At 37.1% G+C, this 17,138-nt stretch overlaps 1 protein-coding gene across 1 annotated transcript in view; it reads left to right on the forward strand.

Moving 5' to 3' along the window:
* MDFIC (MyoD family inhibitor domain containing) overlaps positions 1-17,138 on the forward strand; it is a 291,263-nt gene that overhangs the window by 140,863 nt on the left and 133,262 nt on the right. The window contains exon 2 of the mRNA XM_038557428.1: positions 8,783-8,904. The gene's annotated coding sequence lies outside the window, so the exon portion shown is untranslated. The remainder of the gene's footprint in view (positions 1-8,782; positions 8,905-17,138) is intronic.

The following is a 17,138-nucleotide window of genomic DNA, read 5'->3' on the forward strand; positions in this document are numbered from 1 at the left end:
TGTCCCTAAAAAGGCAATTACATTAGGGTACCTGGGTGGCTCAGGGGTTGAGCATCTGCCTTCGGCTCAGGTCATAATCTCAGGGTCCAGGGATCAAGTCCCATATCAGGCTCCCTGCATGGAGCCAGCTTCTCCCTCTGCCTATGTCTCTGCCTCTCTCTCTGTGTCTCTCATGAATAAATAAAAACAAAATCTAAAAATAATGCAATTAAATTGAAATGAGTTTCTTAGGGTAGGCTCTAATTCAGTATGATTTGTGTCCTTATCTGAAGAGAGGATAGGACCCTGACAGGCACAGTGTGAGGACCATGGAAGACACAGGGAGAAGACAGCCATCTGCAAACCAACCTGATAACGTCTTGATCTCAGGCTTCTGGTCTCCAGAGTTGTGGGAAATGTAACTTCTGTCCTTTGACTCTGGGGCATTCTGCTATGGCACTCCTAGCAAACTACTAAAAATAATTCATCCTATTATAATCTTATGGGCATACTTGCCATTCTGGGTAACATAATACTGTCTTCATGCTTTTTAGTGTCTTGAGTGCTTCTTATTATTGAACATTCTATTTTGCTGTCACTTTGGATTTTCATAAACCCTCGACAGAAAGCAAGGTAGAGCTTTATTTCTGCATCTCTCCTTTCTTGGAATGCAGTATGATCAAAAATGAACAAAGTGAACGGGGTTCATTCTAACAAGCAGTTGTGGATTTATATAAAGATGGATTTTTATTTGAGATCACTTAAAATTAGAAAGTTAAGGGACATCTGGGTGGCTCAGTGGTTGAGCATCTGCCATCAGCTCAGGGCGTGATTTTAGGGGTCCCGGGATCGAGTCCCACATCAGGCTCTCTGCAAGGAGCCTGCTTCTCCTTCTGCCTATGTCTCTGCCTCTCTCTTTCTGTCTCTCATGAATAAATAAGTAAATATTTTTTAAAAATAAAATTAGAACGTTAAAAGCTAACTTTCTCATTTGGAAGAAAAAAAAAAGATTCTTCTTAAAATACATACAACAACATGACTGGAACTGAGCTTGATGATTTTTACTGTCACAATAAATTTCAGATTAACCAAGGCTTGGGGGCCTTGGTGCAAAACCCGTGTGATACGTGGTCCTCTCAGGAGTGGATGTTGGCCACAGAAGCATGCCATGGGTTCCCTGGTTTTTTGAACATTAAAGATTGGATGCTCCACAAATTTCCTAAAAACTCTTACCAGATACCAAATATAGGTTTATAAAATTGGCCTTCCAATATGATCTTGTAAAGGAATTCCTCACCTGATATCGGTAAGTACCAATAAATTAAAAGGATCTAGTTTTATTGTATAATAGACATTTTCTGTATTTAAATATTTTTATTTTTTCCCCTCCATCATAGAGTTTCTTTCCATTTTTGCCCTCTTCTCTTCTGACCAGCTTCACATTTCCAGCCCCTGCTCAGTAATTGCATTTCTTTAACTTCACAAATTACAATAAAATGGGTCGAGTAGTAACATTTGTTTCATAAATGTTGCTTTGAAGTTACAGAAAATGAAACCCATCAAGCATGTATTAACTAGTTGATTTTCACATTCTAGGAGCTCACATAATTTTGAGTATTGTTACTATTTTTAAGATTTACTTATTCTATAGACACAGAAACACAGCCCATGCGTGTGAGTTGGAGGAGAGGCAGAGGGAAAGAATCTTCAAGCAGACTGCCTGCTGAGCACAGAGCCTGATGCGGGGCTCGATGTCATGATCTGAGCTGAAACCAAGAGTTGGACCTCAGCTGCCTTAGCCACCCAGGTGCCCCATGGGTATTATTATTATTAAGAAATAAAATATATCTCAGTAGGTCCCTATTCATGTAACTCACCTAAATCATCATGGGGCTAAGTTATAAAACAATTTGCAATATACTTAAAATATATTATCAAAATACAGATAAAATATATTATCAAAATACAGATAAAAATTTTTTTTTGGCTAATACAAAGAAAAGAATGTTTCAGATAATGTAATGGAAAAGTGTTTATGTATGATATTTTGCTTGGTCTTGAGAAAAACCTTTTGAATGGGTATTATTAACCCTTTCCTGCAGACATGAAATCTGGTCTCAGGAGGGTCACGCATGACCTAGCACAAGCCAAGTCATGCTGTTAGATGTGGCGGTGCTAGAGCTCCAATTTAGGCTTTCATTCCAATTTCCACTCCACCATCCTTGAATTTCAAAGGGTTTCTAACTTGGCCATTCCTGCTTGTTAAGCTATAAAACAAATCACAACATAAAAATCTTGCACACCATACCACATATTTTATTACCATCTATTTTTCAATAAATAATAAATGCTAGTGATATACTTGGGACTTTCACCGTTTCCTGACTAAGAGTCATATTGGTAATTTGGCCCCTAATTCTGTTCCACTTCTGAGGTTCCTCTTACCACATAGGCACTTTCATCTGCCTCTACAAGGACATCATTAGACAAGGGAGACTCCTTGCAATGTTTCCTGTAATAATGGGAACTTATTGTTCATTCCTTTATAAAGGATCTCCTCTCTTCTTCTCCGATTGCAAATCAAAACTTGGCAGACTTCTGCACTAATGCTTCATTTTTTCCTCATAGATACTGTCAACCTCGTAATTAAATACAGTTTTTCCCTTGATGTTACAAGCATAGAGCCCATTTTGAGTTCATCTTTTGCAAGTGAATATATCTTGTGTCCTGCCCTCATTCCTGTTCCTTCTTTTTCTTCCATCACGTTCTTTTTCTTGCATTCTTCCTGCAAGTTGGAAATTATCTTTATTTTGCTACACTTGTATGCATCTTTGTAAGAATCTAAAACTCTTCTGGAACAAATCAATCAAACTACTTCAGCTTTTGTGTGTATTTAACCATCTAATTCCAGGGCCTGGCTGTTCCAAAGGAAAACTCAGAGATGTCACTTTTTTTATTTTGTTTTGGTTCATCCAGCCAACTGAGAGTATAGCAACTTTGGGATCTATGAGAGGTTCAGCACTGCTTCTGAGCAGCACATATGCCCATAAAATGATGATTCCTGCAGAAGATTGTAAGCAAGTTTCTCTACATGTGAATTATTAGTTCCCAGAATATTTTGTTGAGGAAAAAAGTAGGAAGAAAATATAAAGCCTTTCTTATTAGTCCTTTGGGGGGGAAAAAAAAAAAAAGACTAGACAAAGCATTAAAAATTCTACCATGATGAAGAATGCTCTGCTGAAAACTGGATTGACCAGAAGACAGACCCCCAGACTCTAAGTGAAACCTCTCATTCATAAACCAAACCATTGGATAAAGAATTTCTGCTTAGAGGGATCCCTGAGTGGCGCAGCGGTTTGGCGCCTGCCTTTGGCCCAGGGCGCGATCCTGGAGACCCGGGATCGAATCCCACATCGGGCTCCTGGTGCATGGAGCCTGCTTCTCCCTCTGCCTGTGTCTCTGCCTCTCTCTCTCTCTCTCTCTGTGACTATCATAAATAAATAAAAAATTAAAAAAAAAGAATTTCTGCTTAGAGAAAAAAAATATTCCTTTACATAATATGTTAGTCTCTTACAAAATATGTATTTAAAGCATTTCGAATAGTGCCTTCCAACTGCCTTCCTTTTCCACTGACCTCCTACCCAGCACCTTTAAATTCGGGCAGCAGGAGATGTTGTAGTGAACATATTATCTTTATAATTTCACAAGTCCCTCAGCTGGAGTGCAGGATCAATTCTCACACTTTAATCCTATCTGCCAAGGAATTTTTAAACTACATAACTGACAAATAACCTGAGCTGTAATTTATGGATCTTTCCTCCACGGGAAACAGATAGTTACAGCTGGTTTTTAATACAAATCGCCTTACAATCTGCAAAAGCAGAGTGATCTTACCAAGACCCACTAACTCCACAAACAAAAACAAACAAACAGAAAACTGAAATGCAGGAGTAACATCAAAGCTGTTGCTAGGTCTTGTGTCTTTAATAAAGGACCAGTTCTGGACCTAGACCCATTACATTTTTATCCTCCATCTAATCCTATTCCTTTTTTTAAAAAAAATATCATTGATACCCTTCCACTTCCTCTCCCAAAAGGATATTCTGGTCACATCATCACATACCTTTCTGATTAAAATACTATTGCTTTAGTAAAAATATGATATATAACGCATATAGATGTTGGTATTCTTTGAGTTGCATAGATGTATTTGGAAAATACGGCAACTTTTAAAATCTCGTTTATATATCTAAGCTCCATAATGTCTATCCAGACTTTCCCATGCATCCAGTTGTTTATCTGACATCTACAGCCAGGCTTTTCAAAGGAAAGGCAGCATGTCTAAAATTGAATTTATCATCTTCCCTTCCCATATTTGGTTTTCTTTCTATGTTCTTATTTCAGTGAATGCTATGGCCATTTTGCTTTCCCTTACCGAGAACAAGAAATCCAGCCCCTCCTAAATAGCTCAGAAATCCATCTTCTTCCCTCTCTCTGCAAGGGTGTTATACCACCTACCCAGATTAATGCCATAGGCTCTTGTGATTGTTAACTTTGTATCTGAACTTGATAAGGCTCAGGGATCCCAGATAGCTGGTAAACCGTTATTTCTGGGTGTATCTGGAAGAGTGTTTCTGGAAGAGATTACCATTAGAATTCACTAGACTGAGTGAAGAGATCCATCTTCACCACTGTGAATAACCATCATCCAATCCACTGAGTACCTGAATGGACAGAAGGGTGAATCTTCCCTTCTGTCTCTCTCTCTCTCTCTCACTCACTCTCTCTCGGCCTCTCCGTTCTCAAGCTGGGACATCCATCTTTTTCTGCCCTCTGACATTGAAGCTCCTGGTTCCCAGGCCTTCACACTCTGGGACTTAGACCAGTGACCTCACCCACAACCTTTGGGTTCTCAGGCCTCCGTCCTCCCTGCCCCAGTCCTCAGGTCTTTGGATGAGGACTGGATTATACCCCTGACATTCCTGGTTCTTCAGTTTGCCAGCAGCAGACTGTGGGACTTCTTGGCTTCCATAGCCCTGCGAATGAATTATTTTAATAAATCTCCTCTTGTGTAAAGCTATATATCCTATTAGCCATGTTTCTCTGGAGAACCAGAACTGACTGATTACAGCTCTCAAGCCCGACTCCCCTCCTCGATTTTGATCTTGTACTCCTTCCATCCATCTTCCAAATGCAACCAAAAGATCATCTCCAAGAGATGACACAATCTTGTCAGAACCCTGTTCAAAAGCCCTTTGGTGTGGTTATTGGTTTGTTTCTTCTTATCTTTTTAGAAGATATTTTAAGCTCCTTATGCAGCTACAAGGCTCTCCCAAACCTGCTTCCCTCTTTGGCCTCACCCTTCCCCTTCTGGTACTCCAGTCACATCAGGTGACCTTTATTTTGATAATGAATTCTACTCCCTTTAGCTCATTGTTGCTCCTTAGACAAGAATTCTTCTCCAGTGGCCATTCCTCTGCCAGGACTCACTTAAGTGCCCCTACAAGGTACTTGGATATCATTTCTTCTGTTACACTACTTATCTCACTGTATTTTAATTGTTTGTCTCTTGTCTGCATCTCACCCATGAGACTGTGTCCTGGTCATCCACAAATACTTAGCACCTAACATGTTATTCAGTCCATTCATTTCCAGTGCTTGTTTTCTGCCTCTCCAGCTTTCTTTTCATATTCCTTCAGAAGCAATTCATCCTGTAGCTTCATGGTTTAAATACAGAGTACTAATGAATATATTAAAGACCCCATTGCATATAAAATTTGTTAGGTGACTGGTTCTATAAAAGAAATCTAAATCTGCTTATGGGAATATCAATAAAGTGCTATATTTTGCTGAAGATATTTAGGTATTACTAAAAAGACCTTTCAAAACCCTAGAATATGTCTAGGTTGTGCTACTTATTTATTATTTACTCTTTTGCTCCTTGGCAAGAATGTTATTTTTTCCCCTGTTGAACATAAAACTTAGCCACTATTAACTTGATTATATGCTGCAATAATAAAGCTTAAAAAAAGATTTTAAGTTATTCCTCTGCCCCTTGATAAGGCTGTACTTAAAACTTTACAAAAATAAACCTGTTTAAGGACCACCTCAGAAGGTATGTTCTAGGAACAACACAGCATTGAGCATTACTTACAAGCAATATTTACATGAAGACAGAAGGTAGTTCATTCAAAATTTTCATTTTGTCAGCGCATAACACTGCTTCCCATTACAAAATACTGCAGTGCATTTTAGAGTAGACTCCGAAATAACTTCTTTTAAATACTGAAATATTTATGTATACATTCAGATAGCAAAGATAAAATCTTGGTCACATTTTTCCATTTGGGAAACTTTAGTGTTTCTTTGAGCAACATGATAAAAATCTCAGTTTAACAAATAGTGTAAGTTTGTAGTTCATTCCCGGCTCTGTGACTTTTCCTGTTTAGTTTTTAGCTTACTTGGTTACATAACCATTGCTTTTGCTTAAAGGTCAGCCAAGAGTAAAGTTATATCTTGCTGGAGGTGAGATGTAAACAATGTCTGATCTTGCCCTGCCATTTTTCTTAAATCTTCCACAGAGCTGGGTGAAATTGTGCCAGTATTCATAAAAGAAGATTATGTTTTAGAATCTGTATTGTATTATTCAATAAATATTTCAAGGTGTCTGCAAACAGGGATTAATGGATATTATGTTTCAGGAAACCAGAAAGGTATCAACCCGAAGAATTAAATAAAACACTTGTGTTTGATGCTCATATAAACTGTAACTTAAAATAAAATGTGTATAAACTTCCTTTTCCTTTTGTTTCATTTTCCTGTCAAAAGATAGTACAAAATAAAATGAAATAAGACCAAAATGAAAGGAGACCCAAAAAAAAAAAAAATCTAAATTTGACCTCCACCCTGAAAAGCAATGCCTTTCTTCAGTCATCAGTGTTAATAGTCAGTGATGGGGTCTGCATGCAATTAAAACATCTGGATGAAAAATGCATGTTTTGAAGTCTCAATGGTGTGTTTCCCTGGTGCACTGCAAATGGCACACTTGGAGGAATCTGGAAACAAGGGGACAGACCTATGAAGTCTTTCAACTAAAGTTTTGGGTGTTGTAGGTATTCAAACATTTAGTCATATTTAAATGATTGGATTCGATGGAAAAACATTCTATTTGTGTCATCACTAGAAGACAGTTTGTACATCTTAAGTTGGATCTTCATTCAAGCCTTGTACTTAAGGGAATCCTTACTGATCTTAAATGGTTTCTTATCTGCTACAAAAGTCCGAAGAGCATAGCTGAATGCCTTATCTCCTGTTTCTATCCCTTTGTTCCTATCCCAGAAAATTCTGTTAACAGGGCAGCTACTACTGCCTAGAACGTTCTACAGGGTTTTAAGAGCTCTTTTCTCCTCATATTAACCAATTCACTTATTTTTAAAAATGTTTAAGGGTTAGATCCTTTTCTTGAAGTATAACCTAGATCTTGAGCAGAAAAAAAAAAAATATATATATATATAGCCTAGAATCTCTTCCAAGTGTTATTTTCATTGGCTTTTCCTTTCTGGAAGAGTCATAGTTTTCAAATAATCCAAGTAATAATCTGGGCAAGGGTTACAAGTTCCAGGGAGGACTTGATCCTGACTAGTTCCCCTCTTTGTATTTCATTTTTATTTTTATTTTTCATCTCGAGGTGAGTTTTTTTTTATTGAGATATAATTGACATATAACAGTATGTTTTAAGTATACAGCATAATGATTTGATATTTGTATATATTGCAAAAAGATCACCAAGTAAGTTAACATTTCTCCTATTTTTTAAAATAACTTATTTATTCATGAGAGACACAGAGAGAGAGGCAGAGACATAGGCAGAGGGAGAAGCAGGCTCTATGCAGGGAGCCTGATGCGGGATGCCATCCCAAGACCCTGGGATCCTGAGCTATGCCAAAAGCAGACACTCAACCAACTGGGCTACCCAGGTGCCCAACATTTAGCCTATTGATTTGTATGCATGTTAGAGCTTTAGAAGCTAGAGAAGCCCATATTTCCAACTAGGATCACATATAGAGTTGTAAGAACCATCATCACCTCTGCCCTCCCCCACAGGTTCTGTCAAATGGTCTGGATGAGAACATCAGTATCCTTTTAATTAAGTGCTCCAGGTGATTCTAAAATCAGGCCAGGGTTGAGTGTGAAAGGATCCCAAGTATATTTATGAAAGTTGAGTCCAGCCTTTGGCCTGGGGCTTAGATATTGAGGATGGTTCTGCATGGATCTGGTAGGGCAGGTCAGTACAGCACACAATGTACGTTTTGTGGCTAAATTTTAGGGCATCTGGGGGAGGAGAGAGCCCTTAACGACAGGAAAGGAGAAGCTTCAAGTTTGGTCTCCATGTAGGAGCTCATTGCTCCTGAATCTCCTGCAACAAAGGACAGGAATGGGTGGACTTTCTGTAGTTCATGTCTCTTCTGTCTGCAGAAGCGGTAGTAGTAGGTGAAGGGTCAGGGCCGAAGCCTTCAAAGATGTTCTGAAGGTGATTGTTTGATTTGTCCACATTATCTCACCTGAGGAAGAAACCCAGTGAAGAAAAGAGGAAGATACAGCAGATTCTCAAGTAAATGTCATGTCCTACATCAGGGGCTGTGTGTCCTTTTTTTTCTTGTGAAAGGCTGTGGTTTTAAAACATGTAAACATTTGCTTCTGTATCGCTCACGTTCTTAACAAGTTTGGTTTCCACCACTTTTTTTCCCTATGACAGCCACTTCTCCCCTATATCCCAGAACCTTCTCTCCATTTCTCCATTCAGGCTTCTGATCTGCCTTGAGTGACCTCCACTATTAATTATGGACTTGCAACTCTTGAAGATGTTCCCTTTGTGAGAGAGGAACTGGGAAGGTGTTGCTATACAAGATTCCCGTATGAGATGAGGTAAGTCCTGGGATATCAGTAAAAAAGGAGAATATCTTTGGTCCCATCCGATGCTCCATCAGTTCTATGTAAGCCAGGATTAAGGAAGTGCGTATCTAAATGGGATGACATGAATGCATGAATGGCCCAGATGATTCAGACAAGTCTGAAAAAGAAGAGTAATGAGAAGACATAGGCTCTCTAGAATGCTGAACAAGGACTACCTAAATGCATTAGAAATTACAGAAAATGAGTTCTCTGTGTGGCTTGACATTTGAATAAAAACTGATGTTTTCATGATTAGATTTAGATTATTATTTACTTGTTTTTCTGACCAATAATACAACAGTGACTGTGTCCTCTGACAAACATTAGGCACCTGATACCAATCTGTGCTATTGTAGTTAATGCTAACTTCATTCACTTGGCTCAGGCACTCTACCAGCCATTGTTCACGGGCATTGATTTATGTTGAAAAAATATGTCACTTGTCCTATGAGAAACAGAATTCTTCTGGGGTTCAGAATCATACATGTATTATGGGCTTACAATATAGCATCCGTGCACTTGTACCTGTATGTTCCACGCCTACCTCTTCCTTACACATGATGATTTTTTGCTGAAAATTCGGTTCTGGTGGCAGCCAATTGCTCCCATTCATGACTGCCATTATCTTAAAAGATGAATCAGCTTAAATACCCTCAGCTTGGTCGTTGGCTTGTGTTAACCACATTGAAGCCTTGCTGAAAGTAGTTCTCCAGACCAGAATCTCCCACACGTACTTCCAGAGAGTCAAGGAGATGCCTTTTAGTTGACATTAAATTTGGCACTGAAGGGACCACGTAGGAAAAGTACCACACATATTTGTCATTTTAGCAGGTGGATAAGAAGCAAGAAAAGAAAGCGAGGAAGTTTGAATCTGGGAAGGGATTATGGTTACCTAAACTCTGATACTGTGCCTTCCATTTCCTATTCCTTGAAAGTGAAGTTGCTATTTTGGGGGGTAACAGGTTCCATTTATATAGTTCACACTAGAATCTTTGGAATTATCATCCTGAAATAGTACTGGTGAGAAAATCAGCAAGAAAGATTAACTTTTTCTCCATGCATATCCAGAAACTTGACTAGTAATCTCATCTGTCTGTTTCCCCCACCATTTACAGCCTAACCTGCTTCAGTAAAATTTTAACCTCCTGAGGAAGAAACTATTACTTCTTGATAATCTTTCCTTTTCCTATAATGATACAACTTGATTTTTTTTTAACTGAGCAGATGCTATCCAGAAAGAAAAACTAATTTTCCACCTCTGTTATCTGGGGGTGATCTAGTACATTTAGGTTCTGACAAAGAGAATGAAAGGGAGAGTGGTAGGTACAATTTGAGATGTTTTCTTATAAAGAGAGAGCCTGCTTTTCTTCTTTTTCCATCCTCTTACTGGAATATGGACATGCCAGCCAGAGCTAGCTCAGTCACTTTGGACATTGAGATGATCTGGGAAGTATAGGTCATGGGTGACCAACAAGGTGAAAGGAGCTAGGGTCCCCAACATTCTGAAGTCAACTTCTGAACCTGGGCCACTGACCTCTGAACTTACTTGAATCTTCTATGTGTATTTGGCTCCTTGTACATCAGTGGTTCTCAACCTTGAATGCACTTAGAGCCACCTGGGAAGCTTTTAAAATGGGAATTTCCACTTCAGACAGTATTTTTGAGAGTGGGATTTGCATGTGAGTATTTTTTTTTTTTGAGATATAATTGAAATATTAGTTTCAGGTGTACTGCAAAATGATGTATGCAATGAAAAAAACATTGTTTTTTTCTAGTTATTGACAAATGAAATTCAATTTAACAATTGTATTTAAGTAGATTGTAATAAAATGGAAATGAATTTAAATAAAATGCTTCCATGTAAAAATATGGAATGGATAATTATATAGAGAAAGAAAATTGGGCACAATCACTTCCTTCGTGGCCTTTTCAATATTCAAATAATTCTCAACATAGAATCCCTTAAGCATCCCACTTCAGAACTTCTGTAAAAGACAGCCATTTTCTCAAGTACATGAATTATAAGAGTTCTTATGGTCAGTCTAAAACTTCTTTCACCTATAATGCAGAAAAACAGTTGGAATTCTATCTCTTCTATTTTGCTTGTTAAGATTCTTGGAAATTTTAAGCTTTTTTTTTTTTAAGGTTTTATTTATTTATCCATGAGAGACACAGAGAGAGGTAGAGAATAGGCAGAGGGAGAAGCAGGCTCCCTGCAGGGAGCCCAATGTGGGACTCAATTCCAGGACCGTGAGATTACACCCTGAGCGGAGGCCAGATACTCAACCACTGAGCTACCCAGGCGCCCCTGGATTCTTGGAAATTTTATATTTAGCTAACATCATGATGAATTCTCAAAAGCCTAATTTTCAAAGTCTTTATTAATCTGAAAAATTCCAACCTATATGTCCTAGTTATATGGTTTAATGGAAATTGATACCACTGTTCCGGTTTTGAATTATAAATAATACTTCAGTAAATTATTTGTAGACATTTTGAGGAGTCAGATATCTCGAGTTTTAAAAATTGATGCATTTCAACTTTAAAAAAGTAATCATATTTTTATTTTGACTGTGTACAAAAGACATATGAAAAAGCATAGGAAACCAGAAGGATATACCTGAAACATTAATAGAACAAAAAGCCCAGCTAAAACAATGTATGTAGAAGAGATTTTAGTCAAATATAGTGGTTATCAAACCTGTTCTTAGAATTACTGAAGAGTTTTGACCTTTTATTTCTTAAGATTTTATTTATGTATTAGAGCGAGAGAGAGTGAGAGCAGATGTGCAAACGTGCATGAGTAGGAGAAAGAACAGGAGAGACTCTCAAGCAGACTCCATACTAAATGCAGAGCCCAATGCAGGGCTTAATCCCATGACCCAGAGATGATGACCCCAGCCAAAATCAAGAATTGGATGCTTAACAAACTGAGCTACCCTGGCACCCCTGAAGAGTTTTTAAAAGCCAGAGTTGCCTGGTCTTCATCTGATATGTATTGAATTAAAATTCCCATTGGCAGTGCCTGGTAATACGTAATTTTAGAAAGTTTTCAAGGATCTTTTAGTCCATGGTTTTGTGTTTGTGACCTATTAATATAAAGAATACAGGATCTATTAATTTCTTTAGAATACTCTGATTTGTAGAATTTCTTTAGTAGAGCCAAAACTTAACCTTTTCTCTGCTTTTATTGAAAATGGCTATAAGAAGGCAACATTTAGAGCATTTCTGAATATTTTTGCAAAACTAAGGAGAGGATCACTAGGGAGAGTATCAACAGATATGCATCGGCTTGATAACTGGAGTGAGATTCACATGCTTCAGACATTTTGGAGGGCCTAACTGTAAAGGTGAAGGTCAACCTGAATGAAGGTCATCAAACTTAGACTTTTGATACTTTTATTTCAAAATATACATGTGATTTATGTGTGTGCTAAAAGGGTTAATTTGTTACATATAAATATTTTAAACATACCGCAATTTTATAATTCTGCTTTTCCTCTCCATTTTAAAAATATATTAGGGACTAAAGGAAACTATTGTGTCCTGGACCTCTCTTGGTTTTGAATGACTCTAGCTAATATCTTTTTATTCAAAGTGTCATGAAAAGAATTTGAAATGAAAATCAGAACTAATGAAAAAAATCTGTCAATCTTGATGTATTATGAGGCTGAGAGAGAATGCAAAGTCTGATCCACATTCAGAGATTGATTAGAATAACAACAGGGACTTGTATAAGGTTTATTTCTCCTTAATTTCTACCAATGACCCAGCAAACCAGCAGGGGAGGTATCATAGGAGATCAGAGAACCTGTGGGAGTAGACATTCGTCTGCTTGATGCCTGCCTCGCTCTCACAGAGACCTGCACGTCAGAGATCCCTTGTGCAGAGTGACAGATCAGTTGAGTCAGGGGCACAGGGCCAGGGATGTTTGCCTTTTATATACTAGCCTCAGTGAGGAGACCATTGGCATTCGGGGTCTCCATGGAGTTCTCCTTACGCCACAGCCCAGTACTTGGGAACTCTACCTTCCCTCATAGCCAGGCCTAGAATGGGTCTGATCAAACTTACCCCAAGGTGATAACCCTTCATGCCACGATGTCCTTTTTCTTGGCTTCCTCAATCTTCAGTACTATTTTTGTTTAATCTCAGTGTGCATGTTCCATGACAACGGAAACTTAGTCTTGTTCATCATTGAATCTTGAGAGCCTTATACCATGCTCAGCCCAGAGTCAAGTGCTCAGTCATTATTTGTTAAACGAATGAATAAATACAAGAACTTCTCTCCCTCTTTCTCTCTTTGTAGTTCAATATCTTTGTTACTGTGTTTTTATTTTTTATTTAAGTTTCTATTTAAATTCCAGTTAGTTGACATATAGTATACTATTAATTTCAGGTGTACAATTTAGTGATTCAAACACTTACATACAATACCCAGCGCTCATCACAAGTACACTCCTTCATACCCATCAGGAGCTTCTTAATCTTAAAAATTAACTTTTAAGATTCGTAGACTTTTTTATTGTTCCTTTTAAAATGCCTCCTCACGTTTTTGTTTTCAGAACACAGGAGCCTATTTATTTTCAGAAAATTAAGTAGTCCCAAGATATGGACCATAGTTTAGTGAATTTTTTACTTTTAATTTTTGCTAGTCAGTCAACAATCTTGACTGTTGTATATAACATTATACTAGGCACTTGGGGAAATATAAAATATGTAGAAAAAGTAGTCCATAATGAGAATTTTAAATTATAGTTACAGAAGTTTTTTACTTTTTTAAAAAATTTAAATTCAATTAGCCAACATATAACAAGTACATCATTAGCTTCAAGACTATAAATGCCAAACGTTGGCAAGGATGTGGAGAAAGGGGACTCCTCTTACACTGTCGGTGGGAATGCAGTCTGGTATACAGCCACTCTGGAAAACTGTATGGAGGTTCCTCAAAAAGTTAAAAATAGAGTTACCCTATGACCCAGCAATTGCGCTACTAGGTATTTACCCTATAACAAGATTTTTAAAAACCTATTTACTCATCCATATGTTTCTTAGAGAAACTAAACTTTACAAAATGTTAGAATCTTTTATAAAAACTTCCATACAACTATGTATTTATAGATAAATAAGGAGATGCTTATGTGGCTAACGTTTGATAGTGGTTAAAAATTACCACAATTACTCAGATCATCAGAGAATAAAATTTCAATGTGAACGACTTAATGCAAAAAAAAAATTTTTTTTTTTCAGAGTAAGCTTTCTATACCCAACTCCTATTTCTAATCACTTCCCCTGCAATAACCACAGAAGCATGGGTAATAGTTTGGGAGTATTTTATCCATTATATTTTCTTTGCACTTATATTTCCACATATGTGTGTTTTTCTACATCTTGCTTTCCTTCAGCAATTTGCCTGGGAGACCTTTCAAAGTTAGCGCAAAGTAGATTTATCCAATTCTGATAAGGTTAAAGTATTTGGCACTAACCATTTGTTTGATTTAACCTAGTTTCACATTTTGTAGATAGGCCTATATGTACAATGTTTTATTTTCTAAGCTAACTTATTTTTCATTATTTTACCATATCTCACCATATTGGCAGGGTACTGAGATGAGCTCATTTTGAGAATATTTAGCTCTTGAGATACTGGTTGTTGTAAAGTTTGCTTTATCTGTAGTATATGTGTTTAATAAAACAGCAAGTGACATTTTTAAATTGTCAGTTTTTTTTAAGTTTCAAAGTGCATAATGGATCTTGTTTTTCTAATTCTGTGGTGGAGTCAGCCTTTCATGGCTCATGTCTTCTGATACAAATCCACTACTCTGTGTCTATGCTATTTGGAAATTGAATATTTCTGGGCAAGGTTAAAAAAAAAAAGTAGTCCTTAGATGATCACTGACCTACTTAATGAAAATAAGAAAGATTGCCAAGGTTGCCAATGTTTCTGGTGTGGACTCCCATTCTTTCCTCTCACTTTATTTGGATGAGCTATGTCCAATCTAAGTAGGTGTTGTTTTAATAGAAAATTAAGCATTTAAAATTCAGGCAGTGAATGTCTTTAAATATGCTCTCAGTACCCAAGAACCTTCACTTTAACAAGTACATTGCTATAGTATGTCCAGAAAACTCCACCAAAATTTGTAATTTCTTAAAGAATATAACAAATGTAACAAAGAATAAGAAGCATACTCTCTCAGATGGAGTTTTCTGTGCTAAAAGTATATAATTTGAGTGCTAATGACCAGAGAATAAAAATAGACCAAACTGTAATATTGCAAGGGGATGGCTCAAGAAGGTCACCAGTCTTAGAAATAAAAGGAAAGGACACAATTAACTCTCATTTACAAAACGCAAGCATAACATGCCCACTGATCTAGATTTAGATCCAGGCTAGAAAGTATTGTATGTGAAAAATCTATTAAATTGGTACATTAGCCTACTTTTGAGTCATTATGTTTCTTTAGCAAAAAAAAATGTCCTAAGAGTGGGAGAAGGATTCCTGCTTTGCCCCAGAGAGCAATGCAGCGATTAATTCCACCACCTGGAGCAAAAGAGCTCAGAGCAAAAGATCTGCCTTCACCGTGACAATCCCAACTGAGAAAAAATAGTTTTTCTAAGTATTCTTTAATATATTTTTGTTTCTCATACAAGATTTCTAGGCTCCATATTGTTGAAGCATACATGCTAGATGAATTATCTGTTATATTTAGGGTACTTTTAATTCTAACAAATATCAACTGAAGCTGTTTAATTATCTATGTATTTAATTAATTATTTTGTCTATTAAAGTAATTTTTAGTTATGTTTAGACCAATGTATATTTGGCATATACAAGCTTTATGTTAAGTATCTTACTTCTAAAGGAAAAATGGATGTTAGTTTATAAGTCAGACCTACTTTCTTAGTCATGGAACTGAATACTTAGACTGAACAAAAGTTAAATTTCTTATGTAAAGAAATAATTTTATTAATCTTAAAATAGGTATAATACAGAGAATTTAGTTTCTTTTTTGTGAACAAAATGATCTAGAAATTCTGTTGAGTGTGTGGGGGGAAAGGGGTATAGTAGGAATCAAGAACAAGTTTCTAAAAACTGTTCTAGTTCTAGAGATTTAAGAAATCACCAGAAAATCAGATTTTATCCTTAGTAGTAAAGTGAAATTACATTTTCAAAGATTAGTGGTAAAGATTAAAAGTCAAAAGATTGGTTTTCTGTTTTCAATCTCTCTCTTTTTTTTTTTTAATCAATTTGACTTTACAGTAAGAAACTTTACACCTCTTGTGTTGTTTATTATATTAACCGTGACGTTTGTCACAGGTGACCAAAAAGCCAACTCAAACTCAATTTAGCAAAAACAGGATGTATTGGCTCATGGAATGAGGAAGAACGGGGATGTGTCTATTCTTAGTTTAAGCTGAATCCATAAACTAATAGAAATCTTGTCATCTCCCCACCTCTGTCGTCCACTTCTTTCTGGATATCAGGCTTTTTCTTAGTAGAAAGGGATGCTCCCCATCTGATAAAGAATATAGGTACTCACAGCTTGAGTCAAATTTGTGAATCATGGGGAAAGAGAATTTCTCTTCTCCAGTAACTGTACATCTCTGGGAAGGCTATTCTTTGGGATCAACTTTGGCGCACTATGACTGCCCAGGCCATGGTTCCTATCCATCCCTGTGACCATAGGCAGTGTATAGTGATTGAAGTCCCAACAGAACCATGTGGAGTTGGGGAGAGGGCTGTCAGTCCCCAAAAATTAAGGAGAGAAAAGAAGAGGAGGGTCTAAGGAAACACTTCACTGCTCCTAGTTGCCCTTTGTCATCATTGATTTGTTTTTTCCCTCCAACTACTATGTTGGCTTTTCATCCTCTCCATACCTCCTTTTTTAGACATTACCTAGCATTCTGTTCCTTTAAAACTCTATATTCTGTCCCACAAATAACTCATCTTAACACACATTTTCAACTAGTGTGTCTATGCAGAAGCTTTGTGGGTTTATACCTTCACATACCAGTATGTCACTTTTTAGTTGTCTTACAAGAGCATAAGTGTGAGTTACAAGTTTGCCCATCATCAAAAAGCTTAGTTGCTGTAGAAGAAATTCAAACATGCAACATCCATGATATGGCTAATTTTTACTGATTTCTTAAATCTTAACAGAAAATTGTTAAGAATCTTATTTCACTCTTTCCCAGCACCCCTGAGACTG

This window comes from Canis lupus, chromosome 14 (assembly GCF_011100685.1).
Source record: "Canis lupus familiaris isolate Mischka breed German Shepherd chromosome 14, alternate assembly UU_Cfam_GSD_1.0, whole genome shotgun sequence".
In the NCBI taxonomy this organism is placed as follows: Eukaryota; Metazoa; Chordata; class Mammalia; order Carnivora; family Canidae; genus Canis; species Canis lupus.